Here is a 10,601-nt window from a genome sequence, read left to right as displayed (position 1 = left end):
TTCTTTCTTCTCTACTGTTCAAAACACACACCCTGTTCAAAATGTTTTTTCTTTTGTTTTTCTGTTTCATGAGGGAAAAAAACACTGTTAGCTGCCTGTTATTTGCCCACCCCTGTGTTACGTTAAGATAAGAACAAAATATGCAATAAAATACTTAATCTAAATTTTCTGTATGCTCGGTCACCAAACTTTGGGTTAAGATATTTTTCATTTGAAAAAAAAAATGCTTTTTCTTCATATTAAATGCATTTATTAAGTTGTGTGTATCAATATATTTAATTTTCTTAGTGTCTCTCCAGAATTTATATATTAAATTATTTGAGTCTGTTTATTAAAACCATAACAGTTTGCATTATTATTTGCATTGTATGTCTTATTGTTGTACCCATTTTAAATACATACTTAAAAAATTCACTTAAGGGTATGCCCATAAAATACATTACCTCAAATAGCCGAAAAAGTGTTAATGAAATTTATGAAAGGCTGTGATTAAATATGGTAGAATTAAACCTTGAGTAAGAACATTTTTAAACTGAAGGTTTTATTGAAACTGTTATCAGAACACGAAAATATATTTAAATAATTAGATTTTTGTTTATCCATACATTTCCTAACTTCATTGTTGTTAACTAAGAACTCAATAATATTGAAGATTGCAAGCGATAATGATTAGATTAAACATTTTATTATACAAAGATCAATTATGTATAAAGATTATTCTAAGATTAATAATATATAATTAATGTATGTTATAAAATATAAATGAAGAATCGTTTATTTTAATAAAAATAGAATTCAGTAATGTAGGGGATTGAATTTGTGCTATTGTGTCAAGCCATAATGATTAGATTAACACATTTTATTAAACAAAGATTAATTATACAGAGAGATTATTCTAAGATTAAAAATATATATAATTAATGCATGTTATAAAATATACATGAATAATCGTTTATTTTTATAAAAATAGAATTCAGTAATGTAAGGAATTGAAGTTGTGCTATTATGGTTTATGTATGTTATGGGTTACCCTTAATTAGTGACTTGTATTCCCTTTTCTTGATTGAAAAGAAACAAAACCTAATGTATATGAATCATTCTTTGTGGATTAAAGTCTTCAAATGAAACTCATTTAATGTCAAATAAACTATTTTTTCACATTTTGTCTTACTGTTCTTTTTTAAGAAGTTATGAAAAAATTTGAATCTTTGTTGTGTGTGACTGTTATCAAGGCTTGCTAAAATGTTGCTATTTATTTCAACGCAAGTTTCTACTGATTTGTTTATCAAGGAAGCTACAGATTAATTAATTGAAAACGAATCAATGATATTTTACGAATATTCATCTTTCTAAAAATGTGTCTTTTTGTGATTTATTTTTGACTAAAGAGTAGTGCCTGGTTGACCTGAAAATTTTCAGTTAGTAGCCGGCCGACTCAAATAACTTAGCAACCACTTTTCCCTCAAACCCAATGAGTCGGTGACCGATATCGATAGGTCCCTTTTATTTATAACAAGCCGCTTTTTGCAAACTTCTTTTGCTTGAATTAAATTATAATTTTTTAAGTGAATTCTTATTTGAAATAATCTACATCTATAAAAACTTGATTCAACAAAAAAAGTAATATAATTGTGGGACAAAATTTAGTTAAACATACTGACTTGAAGAAACTTGTAGCATGTACAAAATACATTTAGTACATGCTACTGTGAATGTTCGAAATGTGTGGTTGTTGATTTCCACCAGTGAATGTTGAGAATCACATAGTCGCTTTGGTAAATGCCTGAAAAATGTACTAGGTCTAGTTAAGTGCCACTGCCCGGTATACCTTACACTGATGTTTTTCTAAGGTTCAGTGCCACTGTCCCGTATACATTTGCCCGGTATGCCTTACACTGATGTCTTTTTAAGGTTTAGTGCCACTGTTTGATTTACATTTGCCCGGTACTCCGAACACTGATGTTTCTCCTAGTCTATCCTCAAACGATAAATATAATGTTAATGAATTAGTTAATATGAAATCGGATAAAAAAAAAATTTCCGACATTCACCAGTCCCGCAGTGGACTGATCGTTAAGACACGGTTCCCAGCAGATCACCGAAGTCAAGTACGGGTCAGTGTACGGGTGGGTGGCCAATTGGGTCAGTCTGCGTAGGGATCGAGGGTGTACGTTATTGGTTTTCGTTAAACTGTTCTACCGTAAAGTGCTCGACTTGGTGTGCAGATTGTCTCTGCAGAGGATCAAAATTGTGATGGCACATCTTCGGATCATCGTCAGGGATGTTTCCCAGACCGTCGCCGATAGCCCATTGTGTAGCTCTAGTGCGAATCACGGTAAAACAGTCATTACAACTTTAAAACATGTGAACTCTCCCTTCCACATAAATCTTTCCATCGCATATTAATGGACTCTGAAGGATTAAAATTTTGATTGGAGGTATTTTAATGAAAATTCTGTTTTCTGAGAGTTACTTTCTGCATTGATGCACTTTCATCATTCAATTTCGAAAAGAAAAACGATGGGGGAAAAGTAACCGGTTGGTTATTAACTTTAAGTCAACAATTTTTTGTTGTTATCTTAGTTCCTGGTATAATGCTTATTGTATAAAAAAATTTTAACTGAGGAAATGTTTCATGTTATTTATAAAAGAATCGAGCATCTAAATATCCTTACATGTATAAGTAAGTATTTTAAATAACATGTAAGAAATAGCATGTTTAAATAATTTGTAAGGCCAAAATATGGGAAAGTCTTCAAAAGAAATGTCTGGAGAAGACCAAGGCCCACCCAGGACTAATGAAGAGAAGGAAGAAGCAAATCTACAAATAGTGCCAATGAAGTTTTTGACATTCTATTTTTGTAAGCTAAACATTTTATTTTTTGATTAGAAAAAAAAGTTAAATCTATTCTTAAAGCAACAGAAGTAGCTTTTAGCTTTCATTTTAAATATATGTATTTCCCTAGAAATACGTATATACAAGTAATATATATATTTCAAAGTAAGATAAGAAAACTAGTAAAGAATAAAGAAAATTTCACATACCCTCTCCAACAAAGTTCAGTTTTAAGTGCACCCTCAATCGACCGGAGGGGAAGCAATACCTAAACAGAAAAAAAAAGTTAACTGGCCAAAAGATAGAAAAACAGCAAAATGCCTCTTGATTGAAAAAACAAATGAATGGTATATAGCTATATTTACAACATAATTGAAACTCTGTAAAAACATTAGAAGATGCTCTGCTATATTATAAAGAATTTTTTTTTTTTATCAGCTTCAGAAATTAAAACAAGGCAAAATATGAAAACTAATATTTTTCGCAAAGCACTCTATTAGAACATAAACAAGCCTATCTCATATATCAAAGAAGATATTGGTGAGATATAACAAGGTAGGTTTAGTTTCACAAATAGTTAAAGAGAGCTAAATGTAAAAATTAAAAAAAATATTTACAAAATCTATAGCCTTAAATAGTTATTTAACACAATATTTATCACACAGTAGAGGATTACTTTTACATTTGTGGTTGGTTTTTACACTGATTGGAGCAATTATATGGTACATAGCTATAGTACCATATAGTATAGCTATAGCACAGTAAAAAAATAAAAAAAAGATTTACTTTATTATTGCACCAAGCTTCTCAATTGCTTAAATAGCATAAATGATTTAGGAGCAATCCTTTAAATGTCTATTAAGAAAAATACTTAAAAACAGCAAATTATTGATTAAAAAATTATTTAAATAACTTGAAGTAAGCAAAATACTGTTAAAAAGCTCTTAAAAATTAAATAATAAAATGGTAAGATCGTGAAATGATGAATACTTATTAACTAAAATGAAAAAAAAGGAGCAGTTTATTTCAAGTCACATTTAAAGAAAACAAGAACACATTGAAAGAAGAAAGCAACATTAAAATGAATATTACAGGCATAAATTAAAACTTTAGCATTTAATTACACACACTTAACTATGAAATAAAAAGATTTAAACAATATTTTAAATTTAAAAAAAAAAGAAGTTGAGTTAAGAGTAGAGCTTCAAAAATTGGCCATACTGTGCCAAATGTAAACAATATTATCTGCTTCAGATAAACTGATAAAAGTTTGCTATTAACCAAGTCTAGAGAGAAGAAAAAAAAGTGAACTGGGTTACATTAGAGACAACCTCTAAGAGGATAACCAAAACTTAAGAAAACAAATTTGCGAGTGGATTTTAAATAGTTAGCTAATATAGAGTAAATTATAAAGAAAAGAGTAATATATTCACCTAAAATGAGTAATTTGAGTTTTCTTAATTGTTCCACAATATCGGCAAAAATATCTTTCTCTTCAACAATCACAGTTCCAATGCTGTCTGGCTGGAAAATAACTTACTTTTTTAGAATATTATTTTCGTGAAGCACATATAATATTACAAAAAAATTAGTATACTAAATTATTTATTACATACATAAACTTGTTCTTAGCATTGATACAATCTTTATAACAAGCTATGAAGTGTATTTAAAAATGGTTTTAACTTGCCAGTTAAGTTTCAACTAAAAAATTAATTTTTTAACTAAAAAACATTGTTTCTTATAAATTTTTATTAAGCATCATTCATATAAAGTAAATGATATATAAAAAAAATTTTATTATAAGAGAAATGTTTAAAACAAGAATACAGTTTGAATAAAAAAAAGTTTTAGATCTTTTTTGATATGTAATATACACACTTGTGTCACACTGCTTCATACAATTTAAGCTATTTAAAATAATTTACGCATGTTTTTTTAAACTTGATTCTTAAAAATGATTCTAAAATTATATATGAGGATGTAGATTAGGGAACACTCTGCATCATGGAATCAATATGTTTCAGTTTTCATAATTATATTTTGAATGTTAGTAAAAGATATTGATTTGATTGTGAAATATAATTTTCTTCTGTTTGAAATGTCTTTGTCACACATTAAGAAATATATATAAAAGGGCAAGGGTAATTTTTCTCAAGAAACTTGAAAATAACAGTCTTAAGTATGGTCCTCCTCAATAAATTTTATCTGACGACGCCAATGTAATCAGGCGCTAAAATGTGCATTTTCTGAATAAACATAGATTTTTCTTTTTTTGTTGTTGAAAGATTTCATTTTCTGATCTTCAATTTATAAGATGAAACAACAATACGGGGAACATAGTCATAATAGTTTGGTCGGGAGAAAGTTCCAAAGTTTGAACACCTTAATGTTAATTTTACTTTTTCGTATTTCTCTTAATAGTGAGGCGTAATATATAACCATCCGATCATTAGATATAGGTGAATTTTTTTTTTCTGTAATAGGAAATCCGTGGATTGTATTGCGCACAGTTTTTTTTTATTATTAGCCTGAATTGAAGTTTAATAAAATAATTTTAGAGCAGGAAGGAGAAAAATGTAAATTGAGGAAAAAATAAATTGCCATAGCAAGTTACAAAATCTACTAGATTTTACCAGGTTGCAAGGTTTTTCTTTCTTTTGTATAATTCGGTAAAATTAAGAAGCATTCTGAAAGAATCTCTCAGGATTTTTTTTTGTTTTGTTTTGTTAATTGAGGACAGTAATTATTTGTTTTTCTAACAATTTCTTTTTATTCAGAACTCTTATTTGTCCAGCAGTGGACTGATAGTTAAGACACGGCTCCCAGCAGATCACCGAGCATCACTGGCTACGGTCAGTGTGCGGGTGGGTGACCACTTGGATCGGTCTGCGTAGGGACCGTTGGTGTGCGGTATGGGTCCTCGTTAAACTGTTCTACCGTAAAGTGCTCGACTTCGCACGCAGGTCGTCGGGCTTCCGAAGCGGGGGTGCCATTCCCTCTGCAGAGGATCAAAATTGTGATGGCATGTCTTCGGATCATCCTCAGGGGTGCTCTCATATGGTCGCCAATAGCCCATCATGCAGCTCTAGTGCGACGTAAATTAACTTATACAACAGAACTCTATTTTTGAATTAAAAAATTTTGTAACCACCTAGAATGAATTCTGTTATTTAAACAATAGTATTAAGAATTTGAAATCAAAAGTATAATAAGCATTTCATTTAATGTGACATCAATGAAAATTATTGCAGTCAATTTAAGTTTGCAGTTATTAGTATAATAATAAAAAAGATTTTAGTCTAAAATTATCCTTGTCTAAAATAATGACTCAGTAGTTAACACGAAATTAATTTCATAAAATCTGTTGGTTTTTTATCCTTTTCATGTTGGCTGCTATTAAAAGTGGTTGCCGACAAATATTTAAGCAGGGAAAAACAGGTTCTCTTAGAATCTACAAAATCTGTACTCAGAAGACAGGGAAGAAAAACATAAAAACCTGTTATCTGTTTTTGATATAATATTACGTACCAATTTAGTCTTACCATGTTTTTGTTGTATCACTTTGCTAACATGCTGCCTCGGCTTAACGAACAAAGATGGGTAGAAAAGCGAAATAACATTTCAACGAGAGTTAAAAGTCTGTTGTAATTTTTACCAGTCAAAAGTGGCAGTGTTTCTGGAGGGTTAATCTCCAAAAGGAGGTCAGAGGTGCTGATTCTGTATTATTGACTGACGCATACTAGTCCCTCGTGTCTAGATTCTCATTCCTACCTTAGAAGATTATATGATATACGAGATTTTCAATAATAAAATATCTTCATGAGATTATACACTGGTTATCATAAATTAAGGAAAAATCACAAAAATAGCGATAACTCTTTCAAAAGTAAGCCAAACCGTGCAAAATTTGCATATGTTGTCCACTAAGAGTAGCTGAGTAAAATTGCAATATGCAAATTAGTGGCGCTGCACTCGGCTTACGTCATCTNCATTTCATTTAATGTGACATCAATGAAAATTATTGCAGTCAATTTAAGTTTGCAGTTATTAGTATAATAATAAAAAAGATTTTAGTCTAAAATTATCCTTGTCTAAAATAATGACTCAGTAGTTAACACGAAATTAATTTCATAAAATCTGTTGGTCTTTTATCCTTTTCATGTTGGCTGCTATTAAAAGTGGTTGCCGACAAATATTTAAGCAGGGAAAAACAGGTTCTCTTAGAATCTACAAAATCTGTACTCAGAAGACAGGGAAGAAAAACATTAAAACCTGTTATCTGTTTTTGATATAATATTACGTACCAATTTAGTCTTACCATGTTTTTGTTGTATCACTTTGCTAACATGCAGCCTCGGCTTAACGAACAAAGATGGGTAGAAAAGCGAAATAACATTTCAACTAGAGTTAAAAGTCTGTTAAAATTTTTACCAGTCAAAAGTGGCAATGTTTCTGGAGGGTTAATCTCCAAAAGGAGGTCAGAGGTGCTGATTCTGTATTATTGACTGACGCATACTAGTCCCTCGTGTCTAGATTCTCATTCCTACTTCAGAAGATTATATACTATACGAGATTTTCAATAATAAAATATCTTCATGAGATTATAGTTATGAATCCAAAGCTAATAAATTGATGTAATATGTCATTTAGACCTAGATTAACCTTATATAGTGGTGTAACATATCAAAGTCTAATGAGGTGTTGCATTCAAGTGCAATTAAGGTCTAGGTGAACCTAACGTGGCGATTAACATCTCAGTAAGACTTAGCGAAGCTGAGGGAGGTATACACCAAATACGTTAAGGCTTAGCTAAGCCACGTTGAATCCCATTTACACAGTATTACAAATAATTGAGGCTTAGCCAAGACTAATCTGACTGGTTAAGATTTCATTAAAGTCTTGCGCATCCTAACGTGGCGATCTGACATATCTGCCGGCACACCTAATCCAAAAATTGGAAATGTTACCCTCGTTAGGCCTAGATAAGCCATTGGAGGAATCTACATACCAGTACTGTTAAAACTTAGCTAAGCTTATTAAGGTGATGTGACATACCACTAGGCATAGCTCAGCCTAACCTAGAAATTTAATCTCATTAAGGCACAACTAATCCTAATGGGAAGAATAGGTATCAGCACCTTTAAGGCTTAGCCAATCCTATTGAGGCAATGGACCATACCACTAGGCATAGCTAAGCCTAATGAGAAGTCTACGTACCAGTACCGTATAGCGCAGGTTCAAATCCCAGCGTTGTCAACTTTTCAAAAAAATTTCTTTTTTTTTTCTTCCGATTATTTTGCATTATATTATTTTTTCATTGTGTTTTTCCACATTTTAGTGGGTCCTACATATAGGAAATAATTTTTTTAAATTGGTAAAATGGCGAATAATGGGTAAAAACTGGAAAAATACAGGAAAATTGGCTTATTTCCATTGTTTTATATTATTTTTACAATATATTTGACAGTTTATCATGTGTAAGGTGTTCTATAAGTGGAATAGTCCATCTTTCTTTGTTAAAGAACTCATAATGAAATAATAATAAAAAAATAAAAAATAAAATAAAATGGCGGACTGAGGTTCGAATTTCAAAGCCGTCTAACTTTCTTTAATATTAAGTTATAATTTTCAAACTCGGGCCCTAAGTAGGGGTCAATGGTCCANGGGCATCTTTCTTCCATTACCGTTAAGGCTTAATCAAGCCTATTGCGGCGATGTAACATACCACTATAGCTAAGCCTAACCTATGAATGTTACCTCATTAAGGCCCAGCTAAGCCTAATGAGGAAGCGAAGTATCATACCATTAGCATTAGGCCTGGCTAAGCCTAATGAGAAGTCTACGTACCAGTACCGTATAGGCTTAGCTAAGCCTGATGAGGGAGCGAAGTAACATACCAATAGGCCTAGCTAAGCCAAATGAGGGAGTGAAGTGACATACCATTAGGCCTAGCTAAGCCTAATGAGAACTCTATACCAGCATCGTTAAGGCTTAGCCAGGCCTATTAAGGCGATGTAACATACCACTAGGCATAACTAAGCCTAACATGGAAATGTTACCTCATTAAGGCCCAGCTAAGCCTTATGAGGGAGCGAAGTGTCATACCATTAGGCCTAGTTAAGCCTAATGGGAAGTCTACATACCAGTATCGTTAATGTTTAACCAGGCCTTTTGAGGCGATGTAACATACCACCAGGCATAGCTAAGCCTAATGAGAAGTCTACGTATCATTACCGTTAAGGCCTAGTCAAGCCTATTGAGGCGATGTAACATACCACTAGGCATAGCTAAACCTAACCAGTAAATGTTACCTCATTAAGGCCCATATAAGCCTAATGAGGGAGCGAAGTAACATACCATTAGGCCCAGCTAAGCCTAACCAGTAAATGTTACCTCATTAAGGCCCAGCTAAGCCTAATGAGGAAGCGAAGTATCATACTATTAGGCCTAGATAAGCCTAATGGGAAGTCTACGTACCATTACCGTTAAGGCTTAATCAAGCCTATTGCGGCGATGTAACATACCACTATAGCTAAGCCTAACCTATGAATGTTACCTCATTAAGGCCCAGCTAAGCCTAATGAGGAAGCGAAGTATCATACCATTAGCATTAGGCCTAGCTAAGCCTAATGAGAAGTCTACGTACCAGTACCGTATAGGCTTAGCTAAGCCTGATGAGGGAGCGAAGTAACATACCAATAGGCCTAGCTAAGCCAAATGAGGGAGTGAAGTGACATACCATTAGGCCTAGCTAAGCCTAATGAGCACTCTATACCAGCATCGTTAAGGCTTAGCCAGGCCTATTAAGGCGATGTAACATACCACTAGGCATAACTAAGCCTAACATGGAAATGTTACCTCATTAAGGCCCAGCTAAGCCTTATGAGGGAGCGAAGTGTCATACCATTACGCCTAGTTAAGCCTAATGGGAAGTCTACATACCAAAATCGTTAATGTTTAACCAGGCCTATTGAGGCGATGTAACATACCACTAGGCATAGCTAAGCCTAATGAGAAGTCTACGTATCATTACCGTTAAGGCTTAATCAAGCCTATTGAGGCGATGTAACATACCACTATAGCTAAGCCTAACCTATAAATGTTACCTCATTAAGGCCCAGCTAAGCCTAATGAGGGAGCGAAGTAACATACCATTAGGCCCAGCTAAGACTAACCAGTAAATGTTACCTCATTAAGGCCCAGCTAAGCCTAATGAGGAAGCGAAGTATCATACCATTAGCATTAGGCCTAGCTAAGCCTAATGAGAAGTCTACGTACCAGTATCGTATAGGCTTAGCTAAGCCTGATGAGGGAGCGAAGTAACATACCATTAGGCCTAACTAAGCCTAATGGGAAGTCTACGTACCATTACCGTTAAGGCTTAATCAAGCCTATTGAGGCGATGTAACATACCACTATAGCTAAGCCTAACCTGGGAATGTTACCTCATTAAGGCCCAGCAAAGCTTAATGAGAAGTCTACGTATCAGGACCATTAAGGCTTAGCTAAGCCTAACCTGGAAATCTTACCTCATTTAGGCTTAGCTAAGCCTAACCAAGAAGTCCTACCTTATTTAGGCCTAGCTAACCCTAACCAGGAAATCTTACCCCATTAAGGCCTAGCTAAGCCTAATGAGGGAGTGAAGTAACATACCATCAGGCCTAGCTAAGCCTAATGGGAAATCTACATACCAGCACCGTTAAGACTTAGCCAGGCCTATTGCGGCGATGTAGCTCGGGCCCTAAGTAGGGGTCAATGGTCC

This window comes from Parasteatoda tepidariorum, chromosome 8, assembly GCF_043381705.1.
Source record: "Parasteatoda tepidariorum isolate YZ-2023 chromosome 8, CAS_Ptep_4.0, whole genome shotgun sequence".
NCBI lineage: Eukaryota > Metazoa > Arthropoda > Arachnida > Araneae > Theridiidae > Parasteatoda > Parasteatoda tepidariorum.
Note: the sequence above shows the minus strand (reverse complement) of the source record.